The sequence below is a fragment of the Ictidomys tridecemlineatus genome, chromosome 4 (assembly GCF_052094955.1).
Source record: "Ictidomys tridecemlineatus isolate mIctTri1 chromosome 4, mIctTri1.hap1, whole genome shotgun sequence".
Lineage (NCBI taxonomy): Eukaryota > Metazoa > Chordata > Mammalia > Rodentia > Sciuridae > Ictidomys > Ictidomys tridecemlineatus.
Genome location: NC_135480.1, coordinates 42931844 through 42947114, shown reverse-complemented (window position 1 = coordinate 42947114; position 15271 = coordinate 42931844). Strand labels below are relative to the sequence as shown.

Genomic DNA, 15271 nt, shown 5'->3' with positions numbered 1-15271 from the left:
AGTCCCTCCTCCTCCCCACCACACCTCCCTCCAGGAAGCTCAGTCCAGGAAAAGCCCTGTGGCTCCGTTTTCTAAGGAACTGACTCTTCTGTAAAATGGAGGTGTCAATATTCATCTGAAAGGGGTTTTGCTCATATTAAACCCAATATACGGAAGAGCCCTATGAGGTCCTTGCCTCTTGAAGGAGTGGAACTGGCTGATTCACTTAATAATGGATTCACTTAATAATGAACCATTTGGCTTCATGTTCTTATCCCTCTTCTCATAAAGAACTTTTATTAATAAACCAAACTATGAGAAATGAGTATGATATTTATGGTCAATTACAATGACAATTGAAGATTGTTTCATTCTAGGATTATGAATCACAACATTTTTTTCAAAGAATGAAATGTGATTACCATCATCTTCTCCATCATCCTCCCACGGCCACCCTAAGATTTTGTATCCCAGGCCATGACGCCTCCACTTTGTAAGTTTCAAGTCCCCCACGTGCCTACAAGTGAGGTATTACACACCACCTTCTGCAAATGAAACAGTTTCCGAGAGGTTAAATAACTGTGCAGGTTCAAATAGTAAGTAGCAGGGACAGAATGTGAATCTGTTTCTCTTTCCACTCTGCCTGCTGGCTTCTAATATTTCACAGGGTGGTTCAGTCCCACCAGCTGGGATTCTGATTCTGCCAGTCTGGGGCGGGGCCCAACCCAGACAATGAATGCCAGATGCACATCATCAATATCTGGGATTGGCATAGAAAGGCCGCATTGAGCCTTTGCAGAAATCAGTCCCTGGTGGTGACATCATAGTCCCCACCTGGCTGAAGTTATTCATAGCTCCTCCTCCAGCTGAATGAAGCAGAGAATACTACCCAGTCCTGGGTTAGCTAAAAGCACACAGTTTGTGAAGCAGCGGTTCATGACCTCTGGGCCTAGAATAGTGTCATGCTTAGAAGAACCAACCCACTTCAGAGGTCAAAAGGAATTTCAACATAAATCAAGTTCTTTACCACCATGAAAGAGACTTAAAATCCAGTCTTTCAACTCTCACAAGGATACCTGGGGCTGGGTGGCCTGAGTCCTACATGATTGCTTTCCCCCGTAGCCAAGCAGGCTCCTGTTAGATTGTAGAACTTGGGGCATCATGATGCTTGGTAGATCCTGTTGGCCAAGGCTGAGGTGGCGCTTCCTTTCCAACTTCAACCCCACCCTACTGTGCTTCTTTTAGTTCTAGACTACGCTAAGGACCTTCACACATGATGGCTGAGGCTGTTTCTTGCTCAGTGCACCCCTACCTCCACCCCCACCCTTTTATAACCTAATGAGATTCTATCTGGCCTTTCACCTTAGAACCATTTAAGGAGCTTTAAAAAATATCCTGATGTTCAGGTCTCATCCCAAATCAATAGCATCAGGATTTTTGGAGTGAGGCCTGGCATGAGTATTTTTATATTTCCCTGCGGGTTGGTTATTTTTACATGCAACCAGTGTTGAAAGTTGCTGGTTCTCGATAATTCCCACTTGATTTAAATGTCACTTCCTCCGTAAGTCCTTCCCCAGACTCTCTCTCCCACCCCACCCAACTCCCCCACCCCCAGACTAGAGTCAACCCCTCTTTTTGTCCTCATTGCCAATCTCCCCCAAGAAGATGCTAGCTCTGTGAGATGGTGATGGTGTCCACCTCAACCACTGCTGGGACCTCCGCACGGGTGCCTCACACAGAACATGCACCTGTTCTTATTTGCTGACTGATAGATGATACATATTTTCAGAAGTTTAGCCATTGTTCACTGCTACCTGCTCTGGGTCAGATTCTTTACTGGGTTCTGGTGAGTGAAAGCTCAGTAAGACCTTGACCTTGAGATGTTCAGGGTCAGACAGGGAAGAGAGACATGTGAACTATTACCTACCATGTGGCATCTGACCATGGGCATCTGTGGAAGGTTGGAGACTTATTCAGGCCAAAGGACACCAGCAGGAATAATTGGTACCTAGGAGTATGTTTGGGAGGCACAGGAGGTAAGAGAAAGGGAGAATACGAGAAGGCAACTCAGTTGATGAGTTGTGGGGCCCAGGACTGGGACTTCAAGGGCTGGAGGAGTGATCACCCTGATCCCCTGTGCCCACCGCAGGGCCTGGAACATACTGGGTGCTTGTTAACAGCTTGTGGAGTAAGAAAGAAAGAAGGAAAGAAGGAAGAAAAAAGGAAGGGAGGGAGGAAAGAAGTCTATGCCTAACCTCTGAGGAACTGGAGAATTCACTAGCAAGCACTGGTACATATTTTATAGACTTCTTTACCCTGATGTTAGCTAAAAGCACACAGCTTGTGGAGCACTAGTTCATGGATTTGGGGCCTAGAATAGTGTCATACTTACAAGAAAAAAATTCAGAGGTCAAAAGGAATTTCAACATAAATCAAGTCGTTTCCCACCATGAAAGACACTTAAAATCCACAGTTTTACTTGCTGGGTTTTTATTTTTTTCGCACCCCTGTCTACTGCCCTTATACTTCTAAGTTCCCTTGGAGTGTGTCTTAGCCAGAGCTTCCCGGACTCCCTAGACCAGATCCATAGGCTCATCACCTCTTCCTGCCCCTCTCCTCCCTGGTCAAGGGGACAACACTGGCAAAGCAGGACCCTCCTGGGAGATGAAGGAACAGGGGAAAGAGCAGGAAGGGAAAAGTTTTGGAGTGTCCAGCCGAGCACTCTCTGTGGCATCACCTAAGATCTCTTACCAAGTGTCATTTCCATCCATCATCTTAAAAACTAACCTTGGGTTCTACAGCCCTGTGATTTGAAGTGTGTTTATAGCTCGATGATGATCTCCCATCATTTCAAGTCCAGGGTGGAGTCTGCCTCTTCCCGTCTGTCCTAATTCAAGCCCTTGACTCATCCCTGTTTTGAAGTTGAAGGGACGACGCTGAGCCACCTTGCCCTGGTGACCTAGCTGTGGTTGCTCAGCCCTCAGGCCCTCTCCCTCCAACTCACCTGCTCATGAAATCAGAGGTGAGGCTCTGGCTCCCTGGCTGTCTCCCCAGGAGATGAGAATTCCATGGAGGCCGAATGCATGCCACTGAGAATAAGATCCTGACTCATTCTGGTTGAGCGTTTCCCTCGATGCTGCAGAACTATGGGAGATAATTAGGAAACCCCGGACTTTACTCTTTCGTCCATCCTCTTGGCATTCCAATAAAATGAAGATGAATAGACAGATGGATGGACAGATGGATGGATGGACAGGTGACAGCCACACATGGCAATCAGAAGGGGGGATACCTCCAACAGGTGCATCAACTGCAAGAGAAGCCTGATTTGTGGAGCCATTCTCGGTACCAGAAGCTGGACTGGGCTTTTCTGTAGAAATCTCATCTAGTTGCCCAGGATGTCTGCAAGATGGGCTTCACTGTCCACTCCCCACAGGAAGAACCATGTCAATGCCTACCCTCACTGTCACCCTCTTTGTCTCATTAATTTCTCCCCTCCCTGAATACTTTTCTATTCCTAAGCCTCAGATGGCCTTTCTCACTCCTTTCTTCCTTCCTTCACTCATCCAGTTAAAATGGCTCCATCCTCCGCTGGCTGTGCAGTCTTGGGCAAGTTACATGCCTCCTCTGTGCCTCAGTTTTAACAACTGTGGATGGCAACAGTACCTCTCTCCCAGGGATGATTAAACAGGCTAGTGTATATGAAGCACAGTGCAAGAGCTGGGTATCTTCCCCTGTACAGATCACCTACCACGTGTCAGGCATTGGGTCCCATGCTGTTCCCAGGCCCCTTCCCGCTCCTCCATGGGGAGAGCTGTCTGCAGTGGCCCTCAGCCCTGTGGGCATAGCCCACAGAAGCCAGAGGTAACTGGGAGTGGCTTGAGATCAGTTAGAGGGTCTGGCCCTGACCAGCTCCCTTTCCTATTGGCAAATTCCATGTTCTTCCACACCCTTCCTAGGCCAAGTGTCCATGAGTGGCTCCAACTGGTCATGGTAGCCCATGGTGGAGCAGAACTCCTTCCTCCTTGGTCCAGGGTGACGCCACACAAGCCAGACATGGAATACCACCGGGCATCTACATTTCAAATGTTTCCAAAAGACTAATCTGATCACATCACTCCGTGCATGGGACAGCCAATGCCACTGGGAGAAGGTCCTAAGCATCCAGCCTGGCACATGACCCAGCGCTGGCCTTCACTAACTCGCAGACTCGCAGGCTCCTCATCAAGCACACCTGGCAGTCTGTGGTCCAGCCTCTCTGAACCTCAGGCCCACAGTGAGCCGCACACACTGTGTCTCCCGTCGACTCCCGCACCCTCTTCCCTCTTCCCCCACATCTGCACCTCACCCCAGCGGCTCCCACTCATCCATCGTGTCCTGCGTGGCCCTCGGCTCCTCTAGCAAGACTCCCCGGGCTCCCAGAGTCTGGATTTGCCACCTCTTCACCTCACCCTAAACTCCCTGGACAGTCGCAGCCTGATTGGAGTCCCTCTCAGCTCCAAGAGAAAGGGGACAAGGCCCCTTTTCTGCAGTGCCGTGTCCCCTGTGTCTCCCACAGAGGCTACCTGCAGTATGAGTGCAACAAATACTGGCCCAGGAGGCCTCTTCCTTTGAGAGCGCAGTAAGCTCTCCTCTGTCACACGCCAGGAAGGCTGCAGCTACGCTATGGCTCCTGATCCAAGGCCGCCCGGTCCATCGCTGAGTGTGTCCCAAGTCCTCAAAGGCCAGGCCTGGAGAAGGGGCTGCTGACCCAGCACCTCTCTGACTCACCTGAGGAAGCGAGGAGGCGGGTGCTAATTACCTGGTCCCTCTGCGCACAAAGAAAGGCCCCACTTTGAAGCTGCAGCTGGGCCACAGAGGAGGCAGGAGCAGCCAATGAGGGGACGCCGTGGCTTGTGGGCACCTCGGAGCCCACAGGAAATTATTAATAAAGAAATAACAACCGTGGGGCACTTAGTGTGGATAAATAATGACACCCTGTCTTCCTCGGTAGCCACAATCTGGTTCATCCGGCCCCCTTGGAATGCCAGCGCAGCTAATGGAGGAACCCCAGGAGTCCTTCCAGCCCCGCCTTCCCAAGCACCCACCTGGCTAGACCAGTCCTGGCGGGAACATCTCCCTAACACCCTTGCTGTGCCAAGAATCTGGGACTAAGACTGTTCTAAGGATGGCCAACCAGCTACATCTCCTACCTCTAGGCCAAACGAGCGGAGGGAAGAGCTTGGTTGGGAGGCGGTTTGAAGCCACGTGGGAGCCGATCCTTAAAGAGGGTACTGGTCAGTTGGAGCTGCTGGCTATGTGTCTCTGATCTAGCTCTTGGGATTTGCCTTGTTTGGGAATTGATGGATCTTGTCTCACCCACAACTGGCTCGTCCACAAAATGCTCCCATTGATTGATGGGTGAGTGATCATGCTTGCATATATATCCCCTACCCCATAACATATGGTGTGATTTCTCAGGTATCAACTTCTCCATGTGGATCACCTCGTCTTGTTCAGTGCCAACGTCCTATCCTTCAGCGGGACTCACTTTGATTTTGGGATGTTTTTGGAAACCCCATTCACCTTTGAACTCAGTTTTCTCCATGAACTCTCTCCCTAACCACTTTGCTCCGACCTCAGGTTGCTGACATTTGCCTCCTCCCCTATGCCTTCAGGAACCTGTGGCCAGCTAGGCTCTGGGGCATCAGACAGAGTCCTCAAACCTCCATTGCTCCCTTAGCAACACGGCCCTGTCTACCCTCAAGACTTAGCTTCCATAGTTTGGAGCGGGAGTTTATTTCTTTCCCATAAAGGGCCAGAGAGTGGTATTCAAGGATTCACAGGGCCATGGGCTGTCTCTGTCACCTAGTTTCATGCTTCTTTCATTGGTTTACAGTCCTCTAAACATGTACAAGTCATTGTTAACTCAGGGACCAGGGGTTGGATCTGACCCACAGACAGGACAGAGTCTGCTCTCTCTTGATTCAGATAAGCAAAAGCTTCAGAAGCGTTGCTAGAACACAGCACTGCTGTATGTGCGGGAAATGTGAGCCTGTATAAAGCAAGTCCCATGTCCTCAGAGAACACCGTGTCCAGAGGCACAGACACTCACAAATAGGCTGCTATAACAGAGGTGGATGCCGCAGAGCATTATGGGAACAGGGATTTCCTAGGGTGATTATTGGAGAAGGGGGGGGCTCCAAGTGGAGGATGCTCAAAATGGCACCTATCACATAGTAGGTGCTCCATAAAAATAGAGCGCATTGAACAGTTTCTACTACCATCCCCAGCCCCATGTCAGGTCCTGATTCTGTGATATTTAGGAGATACGTGGTTGTTTAAGCTGCTCTCCATATGTTTTTATTCTCATCAAATCACAGAGCCTAGATCTAGGTACAGCCCTGCTATAGTTTAGGTTTTAAGTGTACCCCCAAAGATCCGTGTGCTAAAGGCTCAGTCCCCAGTGGGATGCTATTGAGATTTAGTGAAACCTTGAAGAGATGGGGCCTGGTGGGAGGTCTTGAGGTCACTGGATTGGACATGGCTTTGAAGGGAGTGTGGGACCCCAACCCTCTCCTCCTTCTCTTTTGCTCCCTGGCCCTGAGGTGAGCAAATTTGTTTCTTGCCATTCTCCCGGGTGGAACAAGTTATTCTAATTCTCCAACAGTGTATTTTCCACCCATAAAGTGGGTATGATAGCAGGACCTGCCTCCTGGGGGGTGTCTCCAGGAGTCCACAGGCCCAACTGTCAACTGACTTGCAACTGGACCAAGATATCATGGACTGAAAACCTCTAAAAATATGAACCAAATAACATTTTCTTCTCTAGAAGTTGATTGTCTCAAGTGTTTGTTATAGTAACAAACAGCCGACTGACACAAAACCTTAGCAGTGAGATAGGTCTACCCCAGGCATCCAGGATGGTCAAAGGGATCCTGTCTTCAGTATGGGCTCTGTGTTGGCTCTGCCACCAACTGATCCGGGTGGAACAAGTTATTCTAATTCTCCAACAGTGTGCTTTCCACCCATAAAGTGGATATGATAGCAGGACCTGCCTCCTGCGGGTATCTCCAGGAGTCCAAAGGCCCTTGGCAAATATCTTGCAAATGGTGATTCCTTCTCATCCACTTGGCCCAGGGCATGGGTGCAGACAGCTGGCCCTAAGGGAGTTGTCACAGACTCAGTGGCAGAAAAGCGTGAAAAAGGAGCTTAAGAGGAATTGAAAACTGTCACTTCCCACACCAATCAGCTCCAGAGACAGTGGAGACTGGAGCCAGGGGCTGCAGCTCCCAGCTGGCGGCCCATGGCCCCCTGCAAGCCAGAGGACTTAGGTCTCAGAGACAGGGAGAGGGACAGGAAAGAGTTACCATGGCATGGAATATACATTTGTGAGTGTTTATATGTTTGTTTGCTTTGGGCCTTCCTTCAAAAAGAATTTGAAGCAGTTTGAAACAAATTGCATGCATAGAATATGGCTGATAAAAAGAAAGAAAAGCCAGAAACTTCCTTCCATAGCCCAAGAATTGGGTAAAACACTAAATTTGGCACTGAACCCCTGAGCAGCAGAGGCAAGGGAAAGAAAGAGAAGAGGACTCATAGCAAAGGCTGAGCACCATTACTGCAGAAGGAATTTCTGAACAACTGACCTGTGACAACAGTAAATAGTAATTCTCCATTTGCAGAACCAGAAACTGCTTTGTACTTTATTAATATACTCATATATTAGGCTGGGGATGTAGCTCAGATGGTAGAATGCTTGCCTTGCATGCCCAAGGCCCTGAGTTTAATCCCCAGCATATTGCATATATATTATATCGCATATATTATATGCAATATATATTATATCGCATATATTATATGCAATGTCTATTATATCGCATATATTATATGCAATGTCTATTATTTTGCATATATTATATGCAATGTATATTATATTGCATATATTATATGCAGTGTATATTATATTATATGCAATGTATATTATATTGCATATATATGCAATATGTTGCATATATGCATATATTACTATATATATATACATATATATATACACACACACATATATAAATAAACTCATATATGTCTGTGTTTATTGAACACCTACTTGAGGCAGGCAATGAGCTAGGTACCTTACACCCAGTGTTTTAACTCTTCTACCAATCCTAAGAATTAGATCCTGTGATCATGCCCATTTAGCAGATGAGGAAACTAATGAGGATCAGAGAGGTGAAGTGATTTCCTTAAGGACACACTAGTTCAGTGTTCAAGCCAAAATTCCAGCCATAGGAGTTTGTTCTCAGTACCCTGTGAGAACAGATTTCCTGTGCACTACCTTCTATGGTAATCTTCTCACAGTGGAGTCTTAACTGGGGGGAAGAGGAGACATTGATTGACACAATCATCAATTTCTTAGGAATCCTGTAAATGGATGTAGACGGAAGGTGGAAATGTTTGCGCCTTGTCTTCCGACGTTGTTTAAACAACACATACGCAGGAGCCCTGGGTCTACTTCTTCCTCCTCCTTGTTTCCATGGTGGGTTCAATCTCAGCATCTCGGTGAACGAGAGCCTCCAGGGCTTACGGGCAGGGTCTTGGGATTCCCTGAGGCCTGGGTGGCAAGACTGTGGTCACAGCAGACCTGGGAAGATGGAGATCTGCCCCCCTCCCTCGCCTCTCCCCTCCCCAACTGTGTTTTTGTGACAGTCCAATTTGCTGTGTCTTGGGGCCAGGTGGTCCTTCCAAGCCGAGCAACCTTTTATGGCCACGGAGATAATTAAGAATCAGCAGCTCCGTGGCTGTCAGGCCTGGCCGTGCAGCCAAGCGCCTTCGCTGGAGATGTGGACGGAGCTCTCAGCTCAAGTGTCAGCTTATTCCTCTACATCTTTTCTACTGGCCCATACTCACCTGTCACCTTGACCCTGCATCAAACAAAGTCACCTTTTCCCGGAAGCAGGCCCCAACCCGAGCCCCGTCCCCGTTTTCATCTCCACTCCTGGTGCTTCATGCACAACAGGGACATGAGGATGAGCTCCTGAGCAACTCTTCCCTTCTCTGCACAAACACAAATCTTCCCAGCCCTGCCTCCACCTGACTCCACTGTCGTCTTCCCTGCGTCCCCTGTCCACAGAGCTCACAGTTATATGGGAACCTGCCTGGGTTCACATCTGTTGTAGAACTTTTCTGAGCCTCAGTTTCCTCATCTGAGCCTCTGCTCATTGGACATTCTTTTTTTATGGCTGAGTAATATTCCATTGTGTATATATATATACCACATTTTCTTTTAATTGCTTTTAGTTGTAGATGGTCACAATACCTTTATTTATTTGTTTATTTTTATGTGGTGCTGGGAAATGAACCCAGTACCTCATGCATGCTAGACAAGCGCTCTACCACTGAGCCACAACCCCAGCCCCAGCCTCAGCCTCTGCTCATTGGGGAACAGTTTGATCACCTTGTGATGAGGTTTAAAGTAGGGGATCCAGGCAAGGAGGATCAGAGAGGTGAAGTGACTTCCTTAAGGACACACTAGTTCAGTGTTCAAGCCAAAATTCCATCCAGGGCCTCAGGAGCCTCGCAGGGAGGAAGAGTCGGCATTGGGGTGGCTCCTCTGAGCCGCCCCACCAGCCTGCACCTGCGAGTGTGCCTCCTGGCCACTGTTGGTGGCTCCCTTCTCCTGCCCCAGCAGACCTCTGGGATCCTTGGCATAGAGCACTACACTACTCAGCCCCAGCCCTCATTTCCACTCCATCCCTCCTCCTACCTGCCTTTCTAGTTTTCCCTACCTCTATGCCACGGATATACACTTTAATCACAGGTTTCAGAAATGCCCTGAAGTCACTGTGCACGGTGGTGCGTGCCTATAATCCCAGCCACTGGGGAGGCTGAGGCAGGAGGATTACAAGTGGGAGGCCAGCCTTGGCCACTTAACAAAACCCTGCCTCCAAATAAAGTTTATTAAAGGGGCTGGAGGTGTGGCTTAGTTGGTAGAGTGCTTGCCTGGCACGTGTGAGGCCCTGGGTTCAGTCCCCAGCACTGGGGGTGGGGTGGCGTGGGGAGAAAGATCCCTACTGTCTCGACAGGTGCTCTTCCTTCCTCCCACTCTGTCCCCTCTCCACCTCTCCCTGGATCAACTCCCAGTTCTCTTTTAAGACTTAACATACATGTGTCCTTCTCAAAAAAGTCTCACGTAATCCTTACAACCACCTCATGAGGCGGCTCTGATTACTGTACCCATCTTACAGATGTGAAAACAAAGTCTTTTAATGGGGAATAATACATCTCACTCTTAGATGCTTGGATGCCAGATTCTACTCTCCCCACCCCTTGAGAGCCTTATACTATCATAAGCCTCCAGGCCTCATTCCTTAGCAGGATGGTTTCTTTCATTTGACCCCTACCCTAGTCCATTGCTCCTCTATCCCACTCCTTGTTGCAGAGCCTGACCTCATACCAACAATACTCTGGGTCACAGGATCTCCTGTCTGGGAAAGGGAACAGATGGTGGAGTATGGAGATCTTGGTCAAAACTGGCTCACCCATCTTCCAGCTGTGTGTCTGTGAGCAAGTGTCTTAGTTCCTCTGTGCTTCCATATCCTCATTTGCAAAATGGAGAGAATACTTACCAAGCCCAGTTATTTGCTGTACAGATTTAAGCCTATCTCAATGCCTAGCTTATAGTAAATATTGAAATAAGTGTTTCCCTCTTTACCTCTCCCTGAAACAAACACACACACACACACACACACAAAAAAAAAGAAAAACAGGAATCTCTTTTTTAAAAGATTTAGAAAGCATTTCTATGGCAGTGCACTCAAGGAAACCATAGCAACAAGCTTCCTGCCGCTTGGTTTCCGGCCCTCCCCTGTGGTACAATAGTGCTGGGACATGGCCTTTGTTATCCTGGTACCCCAGGGAAGGCGTGGACGTCACAGGCTCTGTGGGGTGGAGGCATCTGCTGGGTGGAGTTGCCTGGCTGATGTTGGTGTCATTGCTGTGGGCACCTCGGCTCCCAGTGAAGCGAGGCTGCCCCAGGCCTGTCCCTCAGTGGTCAGGCCACAAGGATGCCGCGGTTCCCCACTGGTGACTCGATTCATCTTCTAAGGACTGCATCGTTGTGGGTCACGCCAGAGAAGCTGGCCTCCTATTTTATGAGGATAAAAGCAGCATTTGGTTGGGTCAGAAGAGCTTCCTGACTCTCCTTAGATCTTAAAGACATTTCCTAGGATGTAAAAGCCATGAGAGTGCCCAACACAGGGGTGTGTGTGTGTGTGTGTGTGTGTGTGTCTGTGCGTGTGTGTGTCTGTGTGTGTGTGTGTGTGTGTGTTAGCCACACCAAGAGCACAGGAAAGATTCTGAGGGGCTCAGTTAAGGATGCCAGCCACAAAGAGGCCCACAAGCTGGCCTTGTGGTGTGGGGACCTCCACGTGGGTGTGCCCACGCGGGCCTCTGAAGCCTGGTGCAATCTCATCTGAGTGCCTGGAGTGATAGATTTGGTTGTTGCAGTCTGACTGCAGAGTGATTTCCAAGCTAGCAATGCAGCCAAGAGCCACCTGACTACATCAGGAGCCTGGCTGAATACTGGCCCGACCCGGGGTGACAGCTTGCAGAGCTTCCAGGCAGCAAGGGTAGGGGCGGTGCAGTAGGAAAGGCCAGCATTTGCCTACAGTTGGTGTGCTCACCTTAGAGCAAAAGCAGGGGCCTTCCAGCCCCCCAGCTCTTACTAGGCTGTGGCCAGGGCTCACTAATCCCTGTACCCCTTAATTTTACAGAGAAGAAAACTGAGGTCCAGAGAGGTTCATGCCTGGCCCAGTGTCCCACAGTTTTAGCAGTTACAGAATTATGACATTTTTAGAGACCTAAGAGCTCTTAGAAATTATCTGTCCTAATCTCCTGTATTGATAAATAATAAAACTGGGGTTTGTGGTAAAGAAGGAGCTTCTCTGGGTCTCAGAGCAAGAGAGGAGGCCACAGATTCTGACTGCATGGGTTTGTAATTGATCTACCCAGGCCTGTGAGTAGGGTACTATGACCTACGGGCCAAATCTGGCTGGCCACGTTTTGTAAATAAAGCTTTATTGGAACATAGCCATGACCATTTACTTACATATTGTCTATGATCACCTTCATGCTATAAGGGCAGGACTCAGTGGTTGCCACAGAGACTCTGTGACCCCAAAACTTAAAGTATTTACTATCTGGCCCTTTATAGAAAAATATGCCCCCCCCATCATCTAATCCAAGTATTTTCAAAGACTTGGAAACTGCGGGTCATACTCTCAGTATCCTTCTTTGAAGAAATGAGAATCCATCCCTGTTGGTCAGTTGGGGACTGGCCAGAGAAACCTCTCCACAGTGACAGCCTGTGTCCCAGGAATAGGAAGGAGAGGAAGGTGAGAAAAAAGAAAGTCGTCTTCAGAGACAAGCTGAGAGTCACAGCTCACACAGGAGCCAACAGGGGTGAGAAGAAGGAAAACCACAGCTCGCGTTTGTGCTGTGTGCTGGGTTCTGCTCTAAGGTCTTTGACTGGAGGGGTGAACCCTCAGGGTCCCCCAGTGAGACAAGCACAATGGGCACCAGTAACTGAAGCATGGAAAGACCAGCTGGTCGGCCTTCCATCACTGCAACAAACACCGTGGACAACCAGCCTATAAAAACAAAAGGTTTCCTGTGGCTCAGTTTTAGAGGTTTCAGTCGGTGATCCGTGGCCCTGTGGCCGTGGAGCCTGTGTGGAGGCAGCTCCTCAGGGTGGGGAATATGTGGTAGAGCGAAACTGCCCGCCTCAAGGCTGGGATGTGAGAGACAGACAGCAAGACAAAGAGGCAGGGTCTCACCAACCACCTTCAGGGACCTTGCTCCTGATGACCCAATGACCTCCTACCGGGCCCACCTCTTAAAACGTCCACCACCTCCCTGCAGCGCCCAGTGAGGACCAAGCCTTTAGCACATGGGCCTTTGAGTGACACTTGAGATTTAAACTACAGCACCTAGTAAGTGTTCCCCCGGGATCTGACCCCAGGCAGGCTTACTCTGGTGCCCGTGACCTTGATCTGGCTGCAGGATCTGGAGGGGGGGAGGCATCTCACCTCAAGCCCTGACCTGTAGCTCTCCTTCTTCATCCCTTCATCAAATGTTTAGTGACCTCCACCTGGAGGAGCCACTATGGGGCTATGCCAGGCTCAGTGAGGGACAGAAGAGAGGGGAGGAGGGAGAGCAGCACCAGATGCAGACTCCCTATCTGAGACTCCCACAGGTGAGGAGAGAGGGCAGCAGCTGTGCGATCAATCCCTGTCGGGGCTGGAAAGGGGCAGTGATAAAAGAGAAGCACAGGTAAGATGCCATGTCAATCCAATCCGATCCTGGATTTCCAAGGCTGAGGATTAGGGGCTCAAAATGCTAATGCCTGATCTGCTGGGGAAGCAGATCTCATTCATGGAAGACAAGGGGAGGCGGGGCCACGGGAACTGACCAGCGCATTCCCCCATGCTAGGTGTGCAAATTCAGAATGTTCCAGCACCTCCCTTAGCCAAACAAAGCCCCTCTCAGGCGAGATCAGACGTGACCTTTGTGTTCTGTTGACTAATATTCATAAACATGGAAAGATTCTAGGATATATTGTTAATGTGAAAAACAACCTATAAAACAGATGAACATGTTTTGGGTATTTTTAATGTATGTCTAGACATATATATTTAAAGAAACAGGGTTAGAAGAATTATTCCAAAGTTTTTAAAGGATTTTTGAGGCTTTTATCTTAACTCTATGTTTTTTCTTTCATCTCCCCTCCCTTTATATACAATAAGCATATATTATTACCTGCCTACTTTTTTTTTTTTTTTAATTGCTGAGGACCAAACCCAGAACATGTTAGGCAAGAGCTATACCACTGATGAGCAAAACCCTCAGCTCTGTGATTTTGTTTCTGGCAGCTTAGAAGAGAGAACAATTTTTCTATATTCTTCCCCAATCCATCCCCAACATTCCTCGATGAATTCCTAGTCTTGGAAGATTCAACTCAAACCTCACCTGCCCCAGGGAACCCACCCCCCCTCCGGTTCCTAGCATGGGTTAGAGCCCCCTGCAGTGCCCTGGGCTCCCCACATCTCAGCCCTTTTTTTTGTAGAGACTCTTGTCAAGACCCTGTGCCTGATTCCCTCATGACACAGACACTCGGTGTAAGTTTCCCGAGGACGAGACTGTGTCTAATGCATCGTGGGATTTCCACATCGAACTTGGAACTTGACACACAGCCTGTGCTCCACAAGCACCTGAGGAATGGGGGGCTGAATTCAGAGCTGCAGGCCTGAGGGAAGGCCTGGGAGGAGGGCCCTCCATGCTGGGCCCAGGGGCAGGAGTTTGGGTGGGGAGGGGTGCCTCACCTGAAGCAGAGGACAAGGACATTCCAGGCCGTCAAGGGAAGGAACCGGCATCCTGGAAATCACAGGTCATCCTCTTTGGCTGGCGGGTGATATGTTGGCACATACAGAGAATTCAGGTGGGTAGAGAAGAACTATGGACGGGAGCTTGGATGTGGTTATAGGGACTAGGACAAACCTGTTCCTCACTTCCAGAACATGGCTGTTGCCCAGCTCCTCATTCCTTTCATCCCCATCCCCCTCACCAGACCTTTCCCCTGCTCTTTTGGCACTGAACGCTGTGCTGGCTTCTGTCCTGAGCAGCGTGACCTGCTGCCATGAGTCAGGGGCTCGGTCATTCCAAAGTGACTAAGGCTGTTGCTTCCCCCCAGTTTCCCGTAGCCGCCCAAGTGAAGACTCACTCTGAATCACTGTTTATTATTTTTAGCATTTTTTCCCCTACCCTCCACCAGTTTTTAAAATATCAATCACCCCAGCCAGAGCAGTGGAGCTAGCTGAATGCTGAGGAACTCCAGGACACACCCTGTCCCCCCCCCCCCCCCCCCCGACTCCATGCAGGGGAGCAAAGCGGCCTTGTCTGTGGAGCCAAATACAGACCTGCATTAAAATCTTGCCTCTCTTCCTGCAGACTGGGTACCTTTGTCAAGTCACATCATCTCTCTGTGCCTCAGTGTTCTCATCTGTAACGTGGGGATAAGAATATTTATTTCAGAAAGCTGTGAGAAGGAAAACCGTCTGTAAAGGAACTGGCACGTAGCAGGCATTGCAGTGCGGATAATTGTCATAAAATAAACTCATCCCTGCTCTGATCAGGGATGAGTTCGTGTGGGAGAAAGATGCAGGCCTCGAGCCTTTTGCCCACCTGTCATTTCGGAAAGACAGAATAACAATGGGCCTAACCTCCTAACCTATTCCACTTTAGGAATTTGTTTTAGGCT

At 49.1% G+C, this 15271-nt stretch overlaps 1 protein-coding gene and 1 long non-coding RNA gene across 2 annotated transcripts in view; one reads left to right on the top strand and one right to left on the bottom strand.

Moving 5' to 3' along the window:
* Nucleotides 1-15271, top strand: part of Nav2 (neuron navigator 2) — a 689076-nt gene that overhangs the window by 265242 nt on the left and 408563 nt on the right. The window lies entirely within an intron of this gene.
* On the bottom strand, nucleotides 10730-14557 carry LOC144376770 (uncharacterized). Its single transcript, XR_013437208.1, has 2 exons — nucleotides 14337-14557; nucleotides 10730-11101 (listed from the first exon to the last, which is right to left on the bottom strand). It is a non-coding gene; the product is annotated as an uncharacterized LOC144376770 (long non-coding RNA).